General features: G+C 32.0%; 1 protein-coding gene across 2 annotated transcripts in view; it reads left to right on the forward strand.

Annotated features, from left to right (window-relative positions):
* The first annotated feature begins 19,835 nt into the window (after positions 1-19,835).
* per (period circadian regulator) overlaps positions 19,836-20,571 on the forward strand; it is a 40,149-nt gene continuing 39,413 nt past the window's right edge. The window contains exon 1 of one of the 2 annotated variants that reach the window (XM_088236871.1): positions 19,836-20,111. The gene's annotated coding sequence lies outside the window, so the exon portion shown is untranslated. The remainder of the gene's footprint in view (positions 20,112-20,571) is intronic. The other variant, XM_088236878.1, reaches the window with a different exon arrangement.

Genomic DNA, 20,571 nt, shown 5'->3' on the forward strand with positions numbered 1-20,571 from the left:
GTAACAGATTTTCACCTATAAACCTATCCTTTTTTTAGAACGTTCGTATCGTCACATCCCTCGTTGAATGCGTTAATTTTTAGCAGGCGGTCATGGGGAGGGGCGTATTGAAATCAGTATCAGCGTTGTGGTAACTACGTTTTTTTTTACATTACAATGGGAAGTTAACAGAATTATCTTCAACTGTCGATAAAGTAAAATCTAATTTTTTTTACGAAAATGTGTATATTCGGATAAAAATGTAATGTGTCTTCGTCGGTAACCTAAAATTTAAAATATTAAGAAAACTGTATGCATATTCAGTTTTTAAAACAGAAAACTTAATTTTACTTTGTAGATAAAATTAAAGTTAACTTCTAATATAACACATAGTAACAGCCTAGATTTTCATATCCCCCTCTCAAAATTTGTTTCCTTCTCTGTTGCGACAATTTTGGATCAAAATAAAGCCCTAGTGACGAATTTAGCATGTCCACAAACTTTTGGGCATACCCAAACGATTGTTATTTAAAATAACTGTTAACATAAAAATTAATTTCAGGCGTTGCCTAGTAGGCAAAATGATTCAGCCGGATGAATCTCACACACATGATAAGGGTTTCAGGTCTTTTACTTCACAAAAGTCAATAGACGGAAGAGTTCAGGAAGGGTGGATGATTAAACATAGGCAGAGCTGTAAATGGTTCACAGTGTGTAAATGTGACCACTTAAAACAGCCAATGATATGTCTTAATCCCCGTTAATGCTTAGACTCCCATATTCCATTCTCGAAAATGTTTTCCTTTTTGTTGCAACAATTTTAGAAAAAAAATGCAGTTTTTCAAAAATGTTTTATATATTTTTTTCTAGAAGGCCTTTATTTTTCTTTAGATACTAAATACAATCAACGTTTTTACCTGTCTTATAAATCAATATGCTCTTGATTACAATGAATAAACGCAATCGAATAAAAGAAAATCGACTTTTATTTTTTCATGATGATCATTTCCCTTCCCGCACCCAGCGATGCACCGCAACACGCTGTGTTGGTAAACCAAATGCAGCGTATTTTAATCATCTGTTACCTGAAGGTAATGCGATCAGTATTACGCTTCAGGTTCCAGTTCAGGAACAGTAAATATTGTAGTTTAAACAAGCTTTAACATCAATATTTCACGTCCACGCTGCCAGGAATTAAACCCAAGTCCTTAAAAATGGTATGTAAACGCGCTTACCACTACACAACGAGGACTTATCTTCCCTCGATTTCCTTATTCAGGATTTTTACCTATAGGGCAGCCATCGAGTTGAAAACACTCGTCCAGAGTTCTAGTTCTACTTCGTACACAAAACATCGTACGCCTGCACACAGAAAATTATGTATATTTTGGAGGCATATTTTTCACTTTACTAAGACAAACAAGTTTGTTAATTAAAGGTTATTGTTTGATTTTAAATCAAATTCAAATACAGCTCAAAAACAATAATTTTAATTAATGTAACTTCATACCAGCATGTCATAGAAATTTCATTTCAAGTTAATAAAAATGTAATGTAATAAAACATGGAATAATTATTTCTATTTTGAAATAGAGCAATATCTTAATCTGTCGTCAGCGGAAAAACGTAGAACTGAGATGGACCTTACATGCATTTATAAAATACTTAATACTATAAGTGATGTCCCATCTCTGTTGCAATCAACTTCTTTTCATGTTCCCAAACATGTCACTAGAAGTCAAAATCTGCTATTTATTAAATCTCCTAGGAATAACTTTTGTTTTTATGACCTAATGTCCAGAATATGTAGATTAGTCAATTCGTCACACAACTTGGAATTCTTTGAGATAGATCTTCCAGCTTTTTGCAGATCTTTTCGTCACTAAAACAGCGAGGGATGAAGATAGATCGGCATGGTTTAGCTCGAAGTCATATGTTTATCGCGTTCATGAATATATTGTACACCATTTTTTTATTGCCCTTTTCTGTCTTTGCTAAATTGCTACATAGTTTATTTTTTTTATCTTCAGTTTCTTGTAAATATGTTTGTTGTGTAACTCTTGTAATTGGTTTAGGCCGTATATATAATAAATAAAATAAAATTAAATAACTCATACTCGTAGTACGTGCTAATTTTAAAAGAATCCGCTCAAATGCAACCAGCCTTTTTATACTCACTTCGGGAGTACACCGAAATACTTGATATGGCATTCAACATGTAATGGTATATTAATTTATTCGTAAAGGTGGTATGAACGTTTAACAAGATTACCGGTGAAAAGGGAAACTAACGCGACTAAAAAGAACTGAAATAACGTCTCATAAACCTGACATAATCGATATTCACGCGGCTTATACAGATGTTGAGAGATTTGTTGACAGTGTTGGCACGTGCAAGTCTCTTCCGCCATTACCCTCGTAACAATAGCTGTTGTGTAATTCCGAAAATAATAACATGGAAAAAATGCTTCATTCGTTTGAGAACTAAGTTGTTGCCTGTAATTTTATTTTTTAAAGAGAATTACGTACTTAAATTTCACGCCAAATTTTCTGAATAATTTTCAACCAGGGTGCGAAGGATAAATCGTCGGGTCTCTGGTACAAGTTGGTAACTACACATTTTCGAAAAGTGAGATCTCTTCATAATTGATATCAAATAATATGTTTTTATCCTAGCCGGATCGAAGGGTGGATGGTCAATTTCACTTTATGTACATAAGCATTCGGCAAACTAACAAAAATGAATAAAATACACGAATGAGTAATAAAAATGTATAAATTATTGCACGGTCCTCCAACTTCCAACGTTTTATTCTCCTGATGCCATATACAAGTAGGCGCTGGGGTCGTTTGGTCCCCCCGTTCGGATCATGTGTAATTTTTGGACTTAGTGAGTGAAAGGTTAAAAACTTAACTGAAGTCTTTCGTATTTTATAAATACAAACAATAATGTTTTGTAATATTCTATTGTACTGTTTGGGGTGAGATAATTACACTAAGCTATTATTTACCAACTTGTGCTACAAACCCAACGATATACAACTGATATGCATATATCACGATACAATGTATGTCATCTTAATTGTAAATATATATACATGATATTTATGATTAAGTAGGTTTTATTATTTTTACTAAAATTCACGCAATTCTCTGTGTTTAACTTTACTGAGATTTTCGGGCACCATAAGGCCGCGTTCGTTTTGTGTTGTAGATCAGAATGCAGATTCACTAAGAAAAATTTATTAATATCCAGCAACAGCGGCTCCAGAAAGACACTTTACATCCTTTGCCTTTGTTTCGGGTTGACATCCCTTCCACCTTTTCAATTTCTGTTAATATTTTTATATAGTGTATTTAAATTTTGTTTTGTAATTTTTGAATACGGTTTTTATTGAGTTTTCTTAATTTTAATTTCATATTTTTGTAATGTAACATACTGATATGAAAAATATTGCACAGAAGGGATTATAGATGTCTAGGAATCGACAGGGTTTATGACCTCTCATAGCAGGATTAACTGGCCACTATACACACTGTGTTAAATTCACCATTTTCCTACATTTGAACATCTGTATTCCTTCGGTTATATTATCCGTTGATGTTTGTGAAGTTAAAGAGCTGAAACCTTTATTGATGCGGGTGAGATTCATCTGATTGATAGAACGTTAATCTTATAACAATAATTTTGTTTCTTATATTTAATTATTTTATGAAGTCCAGTTAGGTTAGAATAGGTTGGGTAAAATTTATTAATTTAAAATATTTAAAAAAAAATTACTGAACTTAATCCTTAACTTATAAATGAAATAAAAAAAGTTTTTTTTATTATTCGGTTCGGTATGGTTCGGCCGTTTCTAATGGGCTAGTTTTCAACCAGCCAACACGTTGAACGTTGAGCTATCTTAATCAATTCAACGAACGGCCAAGCCATTCAATTGACTGCTGGCATTTAATGAACAGCCTAGCCGCCCAATTAAGTGACTGATATAACTATTTTGCGGCGACACCTAAACTTATTTTGTTTCGCATATAATATATGTTTATGTCTTTAAAGGCATCATGGAAAATCTATCATCTGCTAAATTTGTGGTTTAAATTCAGTGATTTATACCGTGAATTATACCTTTAAACAAAATAAATTCCTCATTGGTACTTACCTGTTTTCTTTAGATAAGCCAACAAGTATGAAATTATTTAAATAAGAATAAAACTCTATTACGCACTTAAATATAATGAACTAATATCAATTAATATCACAATGCACAACTCACTTGATTTGTCATTTTTAATGACTACTGTCATTAAAAAAAGTACGTACCTAGACGTAAAAGGAATAATTCTTCTAGAAATTTCCTTTGTTAGATACTTATTTATTACAAAAGGTTGTTTTTACGCTAGAATATTTCATAGTCCCTGGACTGGTACCTGAAGCGTAAGGTTGATCATCTTACCTTCATGTAACAAAATAAATATTAAGATACGCTGCCATTATTGGTGTACCAATGAATTGCTCTATGCACCATTAGGTGCAGAAAGGAAAAGATGATGATGATGATACTTATTTATTTTTTGGCTCAAAACGATTTATTATTTTCTGATTATGTGTATACATAAATTAAGGGATATCTGGGATTTTAGTTGATTATAGTTGAAGACATTTAATATTGGTTCGTGAATAAAATAAACTTTATTTCACCCCTTTCCTTATTAAATTAAAAATTAAAAGGTATAAATACCTAGATAATATAATTAAAAATAACACAATATTAGGAATAGTTTGCATTTTTAGATCATACAATGGATGGTTCATTGTATCCCAATTTCGGCGAGATGTTTTCAGTTCATAATGGTTAACACTAAAAAAAAATAATTGTAAAAGTCAAATTAAATTACGTTATAGTGAAGTAATCAAAGCTATATTATTAGGGGAGACCCAGGAGGGTTGAAACAGTTTTTACATTCTCTAGTACATCTCATCCAAAAAATCCCTACCTCTGTGAATTTTGTACTTCAACATAGCCAATTTTATACACTATGTAAACTCAATTAAAAATAGGTAAAAATAATCAGGGTCAATGAGAAAATTGGCTAAAACTAAAACAACTCCCCGCGTTACAACTCTCCAAGTACCGAGGTAAGTTGAAACAGAGGTCAAGGTGAGTTGTAACTGTTCGGTATTTTTTATTGGACGGGATGTGATTCTTATTCATAAATCTAAAGAGTGAAATGTAGTTAAGAGTGTATGATGATGCGGAATTTCTGAGACTCTGCTCCTTTAAGTCACCTCCTCATTGGCTAATTTATAGATGTATACGCTAGCTATGCCCCTGTCTGTCTGCCTTACATATTGATTGGGCATTCTGGAACAAGAACTATAAACAATTAAGTTTTAAAATTCACACCAAAAAACATTATATTAGAGAAAAAAATTAAAGAGGAGAATTGAAACAGCTTGTTTCAACTTTCCTATGCCCAAAAAATTACACCATGTTTAGAATAATGGCTTTTAACTTCAAAACAAGAGGCGAGCTTTAAAAAACGAAATTTTAAAAGTGAGTGCATATTGAAAAAAATATCACGTCAGCATTTACGTAATACATATCGAATAATAAGCTAAGTATTAGCCAAAAACTTACTTTTGTTTTTTTTTTCATCCAGATGTCGTATACATCCAATCACTTCCTGTAGACAGCTGTTGCCAACTCCATCATGTAGCACATCAAATACGAAATAAATGCGCGATGTTGCCAGTTCTCTATCGATCATAGATATTTTTTAATCACCATTGTTACAACCTTCCTCTGTTACAACTCTCCTTGGTCTCTCCTACATTACATTCAACTCAAATCTAGAGTGGAAGTTGTAACTGCTAAAACCTTTAGAAAATCGATATCAATGACGTCTACCTAAAATTTGAAGTATTGTTTTAATATCAAGGACAAAATCTATTTAAAAAAAAGAGTTTCACTGGATCTTCCTTGGGGTGGAGATTCAAGTGAAAAATTCTTTGATAGTTTTTTGAAAATTTAAATTAGTTTTTTCATGTACTTCAATGTTTTTTTTTTGTAAATTTATAGGCAATTTTAAGTTGCTAGAATTTCACTCGTCCGTGCCTTTTGTAGCTGCAAACGATTTGTAAACTATCAAATATATAGATTTAGTCAATGGGTCTAGAATTCCAACCGTTCATACGCTCAGTAGCTGCAAGACTTGTTGTAATCTTACTTCTATTTTTATCAATTTGTTTTTTATTTCATTTTTTTAAATATCACTAAAACTCTGAACTTCATTGCCAAATAAAAAATAAATAAAATGTAAAAATGGGCCAGATTTCTTATTGTCCATGCGCTCTGTAGCTGCAAGACGTGCTGGGATATTTATTTATAGTACAGCGCCTTTGAGGTGATTTTCACAAAAATGGCGCTATATAAATTACCCAAATATGTATAAATGTTTCTTCGTTGTATGTTCTTTTATAAGTTGACATGTTATGTGTTTTTTAATGATGTTTTAGTTTTGTATAATAAATGTGGTGATATGTATGAAAGTGTTATGCATATATTCATCTCAACTCAACACAGGACTTTGGTTCCATGGAGTTAGTGATTTGTGCCCAATAAATGTTAGAACTGTGAATAAAATACCGATTTTTGAACAATTATATTTTTTATTGAAACGTAACTTTGTTTTCAGAATAGGGATATATAACTTTTTTACAATTTTAAAGTAATAGGGGTCTATAAAATACTGTCGAGTAAAAAAAATACTTTTTATTAGTAAAATAAAAAATATTGTTCAATTTATAATTTGGAATTCCCACGAAAACAGTCATTGCATTGATCACGCCCCTAATACGTCACGATTTGTGTTAATTTTGAACTTTGTTTGAAACCGTCACGAATCTTGAAGTCACAATTACCAGTGCCAAACATATTGCGTTTTTCTAGAGATATTTTTATTTATAATTTCTTTTATAAACTTATGTATGAAAATATTTCTCCACAATATTAATTAATTGTATATTGAAAATCTATATGAATAGATTTTCGAAATACAATCAATTATTATAAATCCGTTTCATTTATTTTTGTCGGTATTCGTAGTATGTGAAATTTCCCTACTGTAAATCATTCAGTTGTTTATCTGTGCGTGTTATTTAAGTCCCATGTGTTGGGGGGTTGCGTTATACATTTCCATATATTTTTTCAGATAGGATATTAACATGGAGAACGCTGAAGGATCGGAAGGAACACCGACCAAAATTTCGGATTCTGCATACTCCAACAGTTGTCGGAACAGTCAATCTCACAGAAGGTAGGAAATAGAAATTGGCATGGAATTTCTGTGAATTTTTTCACTCGTTTCATTCATGAACTTATTAAGGCTTTTTGTGTTGTGCCCAAATAAAGCCATAATAATTAACAATAAAAAATAAATAGTCAAATGAATTACATTTTAATAACATGTGATGCAATAGAATAACAATCTCGAAATAAATAATAAAATTCAAAAGAAGATAATATAAAAAAATAGTCAAATATAAATTTAGTTACATACGTAATATACAAAATAAGAGTTTCATTAAAATCAATAGAAATCCAAAAACATAATTGAAATGATAATTGAGATATGGTTTTTATAAACTCACTATACTATTGTTTGAAATTATCGAATAAAAAACCAAATAATAGTAAATAGTACTTAATTAAATAATTTTAAAATTAGTAATGAAAAAACATCTAATAATCAAGCTATATATTGTGTAAATAAAACTATGGAAGGAAAGCATTTTAGTAAAAAAAATATTATTATGAATTTTGTAAAAAAAAAATATATATATAAATACTTACTACTTATTAGTCTGGCTGGGATGGGAAGTATGGTTGATGTTGCTGATTACATCAACGAGAGGTTCGACTCTGACATATCACAATGAGGAAGTTCAGTGGATTTTTTTTATTTTTTTTATTTGTTAATAGACTATCAAACTAAGCGAATTTTTTCTTTACATATTTTTATTTGATATGACGTTACGAGCTCTCTGCGGTGAGTTCTTTTGATTGGTGAATTAGCTTCCCGTAAACCGAAAATCTATCACAACACTATCATGCTTGATTTACAAGAACTCGTGACGTCATTCAAAATGATTCATTTTTATTCATTAAAGAAACTTCGCCATACAATTGAATGCTCCAATTTTTACAGCATCTTAAGAAAACATTTTTTAAATCCAATTTCCCGTAGCACAGATCTTCCTCATTAAGTTTGGGAACGTTTACTTCATGCCGCCAGAAATGGTTTTTTTTTTGCGGAAATTCGAGCCTTTTCAAAAAACAAACGTTTGTATAGTAAACCAGAAATCTTTATTCGGGTAGGCGATTCAAATTAGATTTAGGTAGGTACCTATATATTTTTGGTAAAAGTGTTCATAACTTCGTTTTTCTGCTTTTAGTGGTAGTTCAAAATCTAGACGTTTTGGAAGTGATTCCAGTGGAAGCAGCGGATATGGAGGAAATACTTCATCGACATTAAATAACAGGTAAATAAATTGACATCATGTTTTTTACATTAAACTGAAGTATATTTTTATTTACTACATTTTTCTATTGACTCGATAGTGAAGATGCAGAGGCTGTGACTTCGTCGAAACGTGTAAAAGATAAAAAAAAGAAAGCAAAGGGCCAGTCCAGCACTTTAACTCATCAGGATAATGTTTCGACCAACCGTTTGCCGACTGAGAGAAACGCAGAAAGTGATCCAGACCCCCTCGAACCAGAAGTTTCCGAGGAAACAACAAATAAGGTCGAGATGAAAGGTATTCGTATTTGTATTCAAACTTTGAACAATTAGTTGGTTTACTTATCTTGCGGGGTCGAAAAATTAACAATTCCAAAAGCCATTGTCGGAGTGAAAGAGGTTATTTTTAGGTAAATAAAAACATGAGAATAAATAGAAAATAAAAAGAAAAGTGAGAATGAAGAGGGGTAAAGTTTGTGAGGCCCTTGGCAACCACCCATTAACCTCGCGGGTGAGTTTTAATTACGTAGATTCCATTGTCATACTAATACCTATGTGACTAGCACTAGCAATCCGTAGCACGTGACAACAAAATAAATTATTTTAATTAAATTACAAATTTAAAAGCTTCAATTAAATTAACTTAACAATAGAATCACCATGTAAAGCGCCCTTGGGGTATTTTATTACGAAAATGGCGCTATATAAGTTATCCATAATTATTATTATTATTATTATTATGATACGAATATGTACTCATGGTCACCGAGTTAGTTTATTAGCTGCCAGGGCTGCATTCAAAGATCATGCATATACTACCAAAAACATTGAGGATACTCATTTTTGGTACATGAAAAACTTTGTATTTGTAATGTTGACAATCAACATTCCAATCAGATGATTTCCGTAAATTATTTATAATTTTGGCCGATTTATTTATTTTAATTGAATATGTTGGGGAATGCAAAAATAATATTAACAGAGGCTTATTATATATTAAAAACGTATTCTTATCAGTGTACCCCTGTAATTAAGAAGAGCTTCGTAATTGTGCCGCTAGGCGTAGTTTGACGTTTACAAAAAACTATATTTCTATACTCTAAGTTTCTATTAGAATAATTATTGTTTTAAGTTTTGTTAATCACTTATGAACTAATATTTACCAAAAAAACGCAATCCTTTTTACAATGTTTATCCGAAAGGTTTTTATACCATTTCGTGACACCAGCGGGCATTTTGGTTCCGATTCTAAACGTCACGCCTGGCTGGCGGTGGAAGAACGATTAAATACGCGTTGGCCATGACTGAGCGTTTGGGCATGAGTGAAGTGTCATCATTTCTGAGGGCTCAGAGCATGTCTTTGTGTATTAATATGTCAATGCGTAGATTCAAAATATTTTTTTTGTACTTTGCGTTGTTTATAACCATGACCCTTCATTTTTTCTTAAAACATTATTTACAGAAGTATTAAAAAATAATTGTTTATACGGACTTAAATTGAGAACTAAAATTAAAATTAGTTTTGTCTCCGATTAAACAATAAAGAAGATTGCTATATGTATTATTTACAACTTATGTAAACGAATCACAAATAATCACTAAACTCTTGCGTGAGATTAAAAATTTGGTATTAAGTGACTTTCCTTTAGTAAAAACAATTTAGGTTCTGAATTACGAATCGCTAATATGTTATTTGATTTTAGCCGCGTTGTAAATTTATTTTTTTAAAACAATGCTGAGTGTTTTAATGTGTTTGTAAAACAGTTATTCAAGTTACATAATGCTGGGTTATCAAATGAGTGATTGGTTTAATATTCATTCATCATTTATTAATTCACAGATGTGTCATCGATACATCCTGAGAGTCCTGCGCAAAAAGAAATCAAAGCAGCATCTGGAGAGGCTGATGATATTAATTCAGCAGTTAACTTACAACTGCAAACAGGTTGGTTAAAGATTTCAATGAGTTTTCTGATATTTTGCGGTGTTTATATTTTGTTTATTTAGGTTAATATAAAATAAATACGATACCTAAATTATGATCTCGTATTTTCATATAGTCCTGAGATTAACAAAAAACATTCTTCGCTCTCTGTTTTGATGATCGACTGCTTAAAATTTAGATGTTTTTTTTACCTTTAAACCTATTCACCTAATTATCTACCTCTGTAGTTCTGTGAATAGCAAAAAACATAACATAACAATATTTTTAGAAGCATATTATAAATTTGTATGACCCTAATGTGACGGTTTTTATACAAAAAATACCGAAACCTTTTTTTCCTTAACGTTGTTTTCTGTTTTTTACCAGCAGAAAGTTTACAATATTATCTAATGATAAAATTTAATATTTTAAAAAGATTTTTTTTTTTTTTTAATATTTTTTATGTCTGGTTTCAATAGTTTTCTTTTGAGTTAATAGGAAGGGGAAATATACACTCGTATGATTGATGATTTTAAGCGTTGTATGATAATATATAGTAAATTCTTTTGTTTTTACAAAAATAGCAAACATCGACACATTTAGCAAGGAAAATATATAACCGAATTGTAATATATATTTAACGTTTATATCAACACGTAGTGTTGAATTTTCTATTATTTTTGGCATGAGTTGTAAATTAATTTCAAATAAGTAGCGAAGGAAGAAATCAATTTATGTTATTATTATGTAATTCTATGTATTTTTACTGTAGGATGACGCTTTTTACACATTAGGTATGCGTTTGCTTCAATATTGGTTTGTAAGTTTAAATCATTTCATTTAAAATGTTTGATAATTTTTTAAGGTAATAATATATAATTGTGGTATTGCTTTCTCGGTGTTATCTTTTTTACCACGGCTGAGCTTTTTTATACGAGCGAAGCGTAATTACTTTTAAGAGTGCAGTAAATAAAAATAAACTTTAAAACCACTTTGTTGATGATTGCATCGTAATTGTTTAGAAACTTCTACTGGATTACCTACTAATGTTTGAATTCCGCTGCAGCAGGAAACACATTTCTTCATTAGGTAAGACTGTGCATCTCGGAGTTGCCATTCATGAATCGTGATCTCGACGCGTTGTCTTCTGTGTGTGCAGAACATCTGGTATGTAAAATCCAATTTTGTACTACAGCCCTCGACTTGGGACAATCTGTGTATAATACTATATTGGTTGTAAGTGGACGATCGTCATGTGACAGTTCAGTAATATAATATGATAAATAGTGCTCCTGATCATTTCATCGAGGATCGTTACATTGGATATTTGTACAAAGCTTATCAATTCGTGCATTTCAAAATAGCGTACATAAGATCAACTTGGACACTTGTCATTTGAATATTTAAATATATTTTTATGATTGTGGGTAAATGAATATACTGAAATAAATTAATAAAACAGTAAGTATGTGTGCGTAAAACTATGTACGTATGTTTAAAATCAAGAAAATATTTTACATATTAATTTATCTATTTTAGACGTCGTTAGTTAAGAAAGTTAGTTTGACCATTTATATAATATAATACTTACTATTCACCTGCGTTATCTTAAACAAATTAAATTGAGGGTCACTTTTTAGTAAATTTATATTCGTTTTATTGTAAGCTTTTGCATCGTAAGCATTTTATCTTACATAATAATTCGTTTTATTGTAGCAAAATTACACTATAATTAAATGGATTTTTAATCTTTAAATTGCCCAGCTTTCACCCTCCATAGGGTGAAAGCTGGGCAATATAATATTCCGTATTGTACACAAAATAAATATTATTTCAATAAATATCTACTATTTACTTTTTTCGACCGTTGTAGCATTTTAGTATATATAAAAGCAAAAATGCCGATTTACAATAAATAGGAGAGGAGAGAATAGGAAAAGTTTGTTTTGATGTGATTGCGGACCGAACTAAAATTAGTCATAAAATAGAACGGGCCGATAAGTTTTTTTTTTTTATGTAAGGGTAAAATTATATTGAAGTTCTTTGTTCATCTGAAATACCCACACAATGGCAATAATAATTACGGTGAAGAACTATAAAGACGTAGGTAGGTATTGCTATAATATACAGCCAAAAATGTCACTGAAACACAAAGACTTACAGGGGGAGGGAGTTCTTCTCAGACATTGGCTTAAACATATATTTTTCAGTGGGTGACCCTCGAGTCTTTAATTAACACGGCTTTTTTTAGCTGGGGGTAAATGTTTAAAAATAATTTTCTATGAAGAATTGTAATCATTGATACAGAGGTCATCAGGCCAACAAAACACCGTGTGCGAGAAAATTTATTTATAGAATAAAGGTTTTTGATATTTATATAAGAACGTAAAAAATAAAAATAGACATTGTTCGAGGCGACTTAAGGAAAGCTGTAATTAAAAATTGACAATACCATTGCAAAACAATGTAAGTAGGTACTTAGTTTCGACACAACATTATTCCCTTATTTTTAGGAATTAGAAACTAATCTGTACAAGAGTAAGTTATTATCTAAAATGAAAAGTCTTCCAACATTCTTACAGTGTGCTAACATGACGTCTCAAAGTACAATCTAAGGTATATTTGGTTTTCCACTACGATACGCCAAGAGCCCCAATTACTTTAGCGAATTTCAACATACATAGGAGACCCAGTGAAACCCGAAACCGGTGCGTGAGGCGGAACGTCTTAGTCACTAGACCACGCGAGTCGCCAATAATATAATAATTACATCTTATTATTATTTTATTTTTTTAATTTTTTTATTTAAATCTTAAAGTAGGGCACACATATCATACATATTGTTATGTGTGTTCTAATAATAACATTGCAAATATATTTAATTTATAAATTGTTTATCACATATGTCTTGACCATTATTTTAAATTTTGATATGTTTTTTTCTTCATAAATATTTTTTTCCATTTCGTAATACTTTTTAATTGCTTTAAATAAAATTTAATAATTTATTTATTTATAGATGACCAATTTTTTTACACGTTTTCAAATTTATAAAAAATTAGTTCGCTTTATGATAAACGTTTATTTTCGCAAATCACTTTTTTTACTATACATTTATTGGACATCCTGAATCTTTACAACGGACTAAAGACAAAAAAATTATACACGACACCTCGCCGTGCATACAGTTGAACTGTAGATAGGAGGTGGCTTGGAGCTGCTATTTGACCGGCTATCGGGTGATAGCTTTCTTCAGGCTTCAGTTTTCTTCTTCAGAAGGGCAGGCGGCGACATCAGAGGCGGAGAGGGCGTAGATATAATAAAACGCAGTCTTGGTTATACACTATACACACTTTATTCAATAAAAATACAGAGGTTCTATCAAGTAATTTGTACCGTGCCGCAGTCGGGCACGGTACGAGACAGCATACATAAGCCGCAAGGGAGAGCGAGAAGGGGTCGGACTTTCCCGGCTTACGCCGTAGCACGCTCTCCTATTGGCTGGACAATTTCAGATATTGTTTTTACACGTATGCTTATAAGATAAAATAACTCCCTCGAGATGAGTTTTACATGTAAAGGGAGTATGTAGGCCTCTTCCCCGTATCTTATTTAATGTAGAAATGATACAGGGAAAGGTCCCACATACTGAGAAAAAGGGTGACATGAGTTTTAGAGGATTTGACAGGGTCTGATTCCCCGCAATCTGATACAAATATGTGGCTAGGGTCTCGATATCCTAACTTCTGCCCCTGCGAGTGACATAATTAACCGTCTTTATTTTAGGGGCAGCTAGTTAGATTACAAATCGAGACTCCTAGCCGAAAATAAACATAAAAACATGATATACAAATATTAACCTAAAAACACTGGCACCGCACACTCTCGTCCGAGCGCCATTCGTCGCCCTAGCGGCCACTCGGGAAGCTTCAGTCGTGGCCGGGGGTTCGACCGTCTCTCCGCGGTCATTCCGTCCATTTTCCCCGTGCAGCTACCATCTCCGCCTGGGCGCCCGCAAAAGGGCCGCTCGGCTTGGTGTCGGTGCCTAACGTTTGGCGCTCGTTCGCCGCGTCACAGGCCGTGTTGTACGTTGTATTATCGCACGCGCGGCGATGTCCGATACAAAAATATTACAATCATAAAATTATTTTTAAGTTCACGAAATTAAAAAAACAGTAGTTAGAGAATAACTGTGCAAAAATTATAATCGGATCTAATGAACGACTCCTGGTTTTATGCCTTGCAGCCAGATTTCCAGATTTTTTTATTTTCCAAATCGAAATTTTCTCCACACTACGTCAAATAGAAATAAAGGAAAAAAAGCGGGATAACGCATAAAACCCCTAGTTTATATTAATCCCTTTGATATCAATCATAAATAAAGCATTAAAAACCTCAAATCACTTCTCTAGTAAATATTGAATATACCGTGAACTCGCGGATCTGAGGTCCGAGGTTCAAATCACGTTTTACCGCTTGATTCCATTTTTTATTCATTTTCTGTCATGGTTATTAACGATTATTAAAAAATTGGCCCAAAATGAAAATATTTTAGTAGTTAGATATTAACAACGCTAAAATGAATTTTTATTAATGAAATATAAATGTTGAATAATATTTTTTCAGAATAAACTGTATCTCGCTGAAAATCTAGGTTTGGGGTCCGAACATAATGGTCTTATTCGTTTTCATTTTTATATTGTTTTTTATTTGTTTATTTTGTGAATGTCATTGTGAATTACTTGGCTGTCTCAAACAAAAGCATGAAATGATAACTAGTTAGAAGCAATATAACCTTCAGCAGTGCGTGAAAACTTTATTCTATTGCAGTATCTTCTTTTGGAAAATGAGTGATTTTCTGCATATTATAATATGTAAATACATAATATATTATACACGTACATATATGCTGTTAACATAAGTTGTACCCGTTTTTATCCAAATTTAAAAATGAGAATTAAAAGGAAAACAAAATGGCAAAGGTTATACGTCATTCGAAAGAAAATTTTCTGCTCTTCAAGATATTTTGTTTGCTTTTACGTTACGTGTATTATTTTATTTGATTACAAGCCTCCAAAATGGAATGTCAAGTAGGTGAAAGTGCCAATTTTTGGCACCTCTTTCTATTCGCGTTCAATCGAGGAATAAAGCTGCCAAAGCTACTCGCGATATTTGCGCAGTGTACGGTGAAGATGCTATGAATGAAAGAACAGCTCGTCGATGGTTTTTGCCTTTCGAAGATCGTAATTTCGACCTGAATGACATGGAGCGTTCCGAACGATCAGTGGACTTCGATGAGAGCCGCTTAAACCATATTATTCAAGAAGATCTCCTTCAAACCATTGTAGAATTGGCTGAGCAGATGAATTGTAGTCACATGACTGTATACCGCCATCTTAAATCAATGGGAAAAGTTCAGAAGTTCTGCGCTTGGGTTTCACATGTTTTGAGTGAAAACAGCAAAAATCAACGTCCTCGGTCAGCGGTTTGCTCGGGGGTCATCGAGCTACGCGTTATCACAAGCACAGGTTCCTTTACCGCGTCATTATTGAAGTCTTTTTGTAAATATGAAGAAATAGAGAGAATAGGTCAACAAGCAACGCCCAGAGCGAAACGATGTTTGAATCCGCGCATGGCGATTATTTTCATCAGGTGGGATTGAAAGGCGTCATCCACTGCGAGATACTTGAACGCAATCAGTCAGTCAACGCCAAGTACATTCCGCAAATGCAGAAGCTCAAAAAACAACAAATAAAACCGGATCGGTAATATGACGATATTCTGGAACCCGAAAACGCCCGCCCTAATTATCGCCAACATTGCAAAAAATGCCATTCAATCACTTGGCTGGGAACTCCTGCTGCACCCTCCATATTCTCCAGACCGCGGCGTCCGATTTTCACCTTTTCCGGTCACTCTCGAACAATTTGCGGGGCGTTTCCTTCAATAATGAAGTCGAATTGCTGACATGGTTGAACGAATTCCTCGAGTCAAGACCAAATGGTTTTTATCGCACAGGCATTGAAAAACTTGTAGAACTTTGGCAAAAAGTTGTACATAATTGAATAATTTCTGGTGAAATAATGAAGAAGAATACATTATATGGACTGATTTGCTGTATTATTTTTTTTATTGTGTCTCCCCTTGTTCTCTTATTTAGAAAAAAATGGACACAACCTATATTAACACTTTATATATTAAGTACGTATCTTAAAAGGCAATTTTCGTATGTGTGTCCTCGATAGACTGAATAACTACTGGACCGATTTACGTGCAGTTTTCAGTGAAATGTAGATCTTTGTCATGAGCATATTTAAAGTCCTTCAAATCTTTAGTTTATTAATTAGACAAAAAGATAGGAGCGTAAATGTTTTTTTCACCGTTCACCAGGGCTGCCTTCGCCAAGAATGGAAAAAAAATGTTATTTTTTTATTCATGGAAAAAATTGTTTGTTTGTTTGAAAAAACAAAAAACATTCTTTTTTTATGGATTCTAATCAGATTATTTCTTATAATTTCCACCCATTGATTTCTTTTTACGGGATTTTTGGTAGTATTAAAATAATATTAACTAAGAATAGCATTCCTAAATAAAGTGCACCACTGTTGGCGAGAAAAGCAGAGTTTCTTTCGTATTAGAAAATTAATTATTTTATGTTTTGGAATTCAAGCATAAACAAGTACCTGGGTACCTACTTATCAATGAAAAGTTACAATATATTTTTACGTTTATCAGAAAATTTTTACCTACCTTCACCACACAACCAAGCATTCCGGTTTAGAATTAAATGTCACGTCAAAACCCGTCTAGCGGTTAGAGAACGACTAAATACGCGTAGGGCAGGACTGAGCGTTTGGACATGAGTTAAGTAAGTGTCATAATTTTAGAGGGTTCCGGGTGCGTATAAGTAAGTAAGTATACTTAATAATGTTTAATCTTAAGAGAATGTGCGGCCCGACTTTTCTTCACACTAACGTATTTCTGTATTTTCTCAGCGCGGTGGTTTTTTTACACACTATAGATATTTACAATTGGCGTGTTCCTATTGTTTCGTTTTAAAAAAAGGGTTCATTATGGGAACTAGAACCATAAAAAAACCCCGTAAAAAAGCTACGTTTTATCTGCTGTCTTCGGGCGCACGGTATACAAATATAACTATTTTTGGAAAACTCAAAACGTACCGAAACAGGAAATTTTATTCCCTTATTCTGCCTAAAAAAATAACATAATCGGTTCAGTTTTGAGGTGCGAAAAACGGGACAACGAAACGTCGAATTTGCCTATTCTAATAAAAGGTCTGACATGCAGTTGTCTTTTTCGCACAGTATTGGGGAGGCATTTGCAAAACAGCGACAGGAAAACAATATTCGAATGCCGATTTATCAAAATTCTCTGTCCTCACAATTTATGTAAACCGAAACACAAAAACAATAATGTAGTATACGAGTATGTAGGTACTCAAATCTAGCAATATGAAAGACATAGAATACATGAATTGGATATTATACTCCCAGGAGTTATATAAAAAAAAAACTCATTTGGGACGGTATATAAAACGAAAACATTTTTGTGGCAATACACAATATCGGTCAATACAATCTAAAATAGTAATGAAACGTAATATTAGAAACATAAAACACAATAATATAATATATTTATGGAAATCATTTTAATAAATCGTCATGAAAATATTCTAGTAGGTAATACTTTTGATTGCTATTATTGTTATTTTTTAAATCTGAAAAAAAATATTTTAAAAATTAGATGGACACATTATTTAATATTTTCCACTTTTATATATAACTTTTCATCAGATTAAAAATATGAAACAAATAATAAGTATTATCATTTTGTTGGACTCTTTTTATGTATATCCAATGTACATAGATATTTCTGCCCACAGAATGCAGACGCTTTGAAATGATTTAGGTTTAGTAATGATGTGTGTTTTGACGCCATTTGCTATTGTGAATTACTTACTACGTAACTTGAAACATTGAAATGTTTAATTACTGTTTAGACTGCAAGTGGAAACATTTAAATGAACTGCAAGAGTGCACTAGTTTGACCGTGTGACAGACAGACGAAGGTGCAACTTTAAACCGGCAACCAGGTTGTAAGAAGTTACTTACTAAATCTAACTAACATCACCATCAAACTGTTTTTATACAGCTTGCTCACCACATACCGCACACCGCACACCGCATCTGAGGACATAAGTCTCCTTGGCGGTGCCCACATACACGGAAAATTTGCTCATTGTCAAACGAGAAAAGCTGCCCGAAGGAGCTCTCTGAAATCTGGTAGCCTTAGCACTAGTAGCTTAATACTGTTTTTATACAATTCGAAGAACTAAGGACAGTTTTTTTTGGGAGAGGAATGGCGGCGGTATGAATTTCAATTTATTAATTAAACCAATAAACACTTTCCAGAATACATACAAGTATTTACGTAACAATTAACATTTAATATACAAGATTTAAGCATCTAAAATAAATAATAAAACTTTATCTTGTCATTGCAATAAAATGTGAATAAAAATAAAGGACATTTGCGCTATAAATCAGTTCAACATTTAATGGATAATCAAATGATTATTGTGAATAAAATGTGAATTAATAAGTTTTAAAGTATTTTCAAAACATCGAAAAATATAAAACACCCGAAATAATATACTCATCATATTTTTTAATTAATTTTAATTCCTGTTATTTTATTTACTATCGCACTTATATATTATTACTACAAGAAGGGCGGAGTAAACGTTTATAAACATTATGTGTACCTAACTGTTAATGCATTTTTTTAAAGTGCCCTTGATGTGAATCGCTATAAACACTAGTTAAAAATATAAAAAAGTTTTTGGTTCTATAATACTCGTACATGTAGGTTTATCATATCGTATTGGTTTCAAATACATATTAGTATTATGTTTTCATTAGTCAAAACTAGGATTCTCAAAGGAATAAAAAACTTGATATTTAATTCTAAATTTAGAAAATATATGCACAACAATAACTTGATGCTGTATATTATTATACCTTTATAGTTTTTTCCGGTTCTTTATATTATATCGTTGAAACACATTATTATGTATTGCAGAACCAACGATAATAAGCTATAATATAACTAGACATTATAGAGATGTTGAAAAATTATTGATCTATTGATGTAATGCTACAATAATTTCGGTTGGTTTTATGTTTTTATTTCCAGCATCTTAATTTTTTTTATATGAATACCCTTTTTTAAAGTAAAAAAAATACGATTTATTTGTGTTTTAAGATTGAATAATAAAATTTCCTCCATAATCTCAGATTATAATCTTATACTTAACGGATAAAACACTTACAGCCAGTTAAAGGCAGGTTATGAAATGAATTTCAATCCAAACAAATTAAAATAACTACCTTCATGTAAATTGCATGTAAAAGTGAAACTTATTTATGGATTTTTTTCTTTGATGTTTGAATGAATAATTTCCCCTGTTTTGAAATTTTGTCACTCCTTTAATATTGTGTTTTTAGCAGATGATGCCAAATCTGCTTCACAACTTGAAGCTGCTACAGATGAACAATTGAGTGTCGATTGCCGCAGTCCTCAAAAAAATACGACATCAGAACAACCGATTCCCCTAACAAAGCCAGTCCAAGATATTTCAACAGAGAATCATATAACCCATGTGACGGTAAAAAAAAACATTACTAATCTATCTATTCAGATGTTTTTATCTTTTTGTAACTTTATGAACATTGATTCTTTTACAAAGCTGTTTTTTATTCTCTGTTTGCTTTAAAAACCATAATTGAACGTAGTTATGCAGAACGCCGCCAGTCGACAACTTTGAAAAAATGAGTTATTGGTGTTATCGGGTGCAGTGAGGTCAATTGTGTATATGTTCTGGTAAAAACAGCCAGGTGGTTTTATTAAAAAAACTGTAATAATCACCTTCTAAAAATAGTGTCAATCACAAAAAAGACATTTCTCTATTTGCAGAAAACACCCACGGGACTAGAAAAGTCTTACGATGCTCAAAAAATCATTAAAACCGGTCAAATGCATAATTAGATTCTTGTTAATAAAAAAAAAATGTGTTCATTGTTTATCATTTTTAAAAGTCAAAAATATTCCAACTGTTGTGCAGATTT

Source organism: Micrasema longulum, unplaced genomic scaffold (genome assembly GCF_059751315.1).
Source record: "Micrasema longulum isolate JH-2025_06_02 unplaced genomic scaffold, ASM5975131v1 h1tg000097l, whole genome shotgun sequence".
Classification (NCBI taxonomy): domain Eukaryota; kingdom Metazoa; phylum Arthropoda; class Insecta; order Trichoptera; family Brachycentridae; genus Micrasema; species Micrasema longulum.